This window comes from Montipora capricornis, chromosome 6 (assembly GCF_036669925.1).
Source record: "Montipora capricornis isolate CH-2021 chromosome 6, ASM3666992v2, whole genome shotgun sequence".
NCBI classification, from domain to species: Eukaryota; Metazoa; Cnidaria; class Anthozoa; order Scleractinia; family Acroporidae; genus Montipora; species Montipora capricornis.
In genome coordinates, this window is record NC_090888.1 from 13,146,906 (window position 1) to 13,149,405 (window position 2,500).

Below are 2,500 nucleotides of genomic sequence, written 5' to 3' on the forward strand. Positions count from 1 at the left end.
CGAGGTTGGCGTCGGCGAAGCTTGAGGAAAATTGTTGTGTAACAACAAATGGATGTGCCCAGACACAGAGATATGGTAGCAAGTTCAAAAATTACCCACACTTCAAAGTTAAAAAAGGAAAACGAAACATGGAAAATTGAAAAAATCCACAGAGAGATCACGACAACATAGACTCGCTTGACGGTTGCTACTTGCCTGTACCTGAGTCCCAACAACAGCGCGAGAAGTCTATCTACGCTTATGGCTGTCACAATCGACAAAGTTACATTACACAAAACAACGCTAGTTACGTGGCCTACGTTAAGGAAGTAAGCACAAACGTTCCAACTTTTGTTCTCTAAAGAAATCCAGTAGGCAACTCGGGCAGGTTCTGCAACGATCCCGACTAAGAGATCACTCACAGCTAGGCTGCGAAGCAATAATCTGGAAGGTGGATGAAGTGACCTTTGCTTGTGAAGGGCGATTAAGATCAGAATATTTCCCACAATTGCAAAAATGGCAAGAACAACGCTGAAGGCTATGGGTAAAATAAAGTGCTTCTGTAAACTTGCGGTTATTTCTTCCGCACAAAACAACCTTCGTATATTCTGTTCAAGTTCTGCGACGTTTGTCAAGGATATTTTGATACCCTGGCAAAATAAGCACAAAACTACCCAACCTACACAGCGTAAGGTGATTGGGCGTGAAAGGTTTTGTATTGAATGGTGGAGAGGCAATATTGGTTGAAGAATTGTTACGAAAAAAACTTTGCGTTTCTAGCTTTCTGATTGGTTCACTCATTCTCTTTTGTCAGCTTGTTTACCGTATGACTTAATATGGAAACTGACTGCGTCAAGTGTTGCCAAGCGGGAAACTGCTTAATTTCCCATTGTCCACCGAGGGTTCAGAATTTGATGAAAATTAATCAAATAATTATTCCATTCGCACTTTGTGGATATAAGACTGGTTATATTACTCGCCGCTACGTGCCTGTTGGCAACTTACCATGTCATATCCAACGTGCGCCTATGAATAAATGTTAAAATAACATGCGAGGAACGTTTATTTTATCAAGTTAAATATTTAAACTCAATAGTGAAGTTCTCGTAGGAGTACAAGCGATAACGACGCTAGAGTTTTTTTTTGTCCGATGCGAGCACCAACCTTTCTTACTATGCGCTCAGAGCAGGTACTAGTACACAGCTACCACGGAAACTTCGAAGTATAGAGTTCCTTTCACCAGAATTTTCCTTTTGCAAGGCTGGATCGACAGGAAGGAGTTATGAAAACTTATTATTTGCAGACAGACAGACGTTTGAGATGCGAGGTGCAATTCGACAGCTGTCACTGATAAGTGCATCCGTTTTCGTTTATTTTTCTTGCCAACAACTTGGTGCTTTCGAGGATTTTTTTCCGTCTGAAAACATATCCAATTTTATTCCTGTTTGCCCATTATATTTACTCTAAAAAAGCCGATAAAATAGAAATTTTTGTATAAGGTTTCAAAAGCGAATCTGTTGACAGCGCACGGTATTGATAAACGCTTTGGATAGATGGGTGAAAATATAGGCTTTTTAGGGTGATTACGAAAAAAAGCGTGGTAAAAATGTTGAAAACCATTCTAGTTTTTTTTCCAAGAGCCTCGATTAGGAAGTTTAAGCAACGAGAACATCTGCGGCAACTACAACGCCACAAAGTAAGAATCTTATTGGTTAATAAAGGAGAATGTTCGTGCGCAGCACGTGCAGCGCGAATTTCATGCATTTCTTTGCCGTACTCCACAAAAAAACAACATGAAATCGCCAAATTTAAGGACTTAAAGATCTGCAAAGGTGACGTCGACCGAAACGTCACTTCAAAATATAACTTTGCTCTATCAAAAGTCTTGGCTGGTCTGTCATATACCGGATCTGAAATAATTAGTGTCCATAAAACTTAAAGAACAAAACGAACCCAACAATACCTAATTAGCAAGGCCTAATTGGAAGAACAATAGTTCTTTTGTCCTCTGCCATTTCAGTCCGGCATTTTTAAGTCTCCCCAAAGTTCTTCACGATTCACAGTCCATCTCATTAACGTTTCGCTACGTGGGCGAATTATCCTCAAACTAAATTGGTACCTTTGGTATCTTTACTTTCAAACCGTTCGTACCCATCTAGTTAAGTTACAGGATAGTTGGAAGGTGGAATATTCATGAAATACTTAAGACAGGGTAAAATACTTTTTGTATTCAAGTGAAGCTGGCGTTGCCGCCGATCGAGACCACTGCTTGTGAGGAACTATTGCAATCCGCGATTCTTAGACTTCAGAGCCCGATTTTTCGAAAGTCCATTAACTTAATCCAAAATTAGCGTTAAGTTTGGTTTCGTTTTTTCAACTTTTGGGAGGACGTTTTTTTGCTTATTTTTGTTTTTCAAGATTGACTTCTTCTAAGATAAATTTTTGCCGAATACCAGCGTTGAACAGCATTTGGGAAAAGAGAAATATACTCATTGGTTGATTCTTAATCTGGGATTAGCGT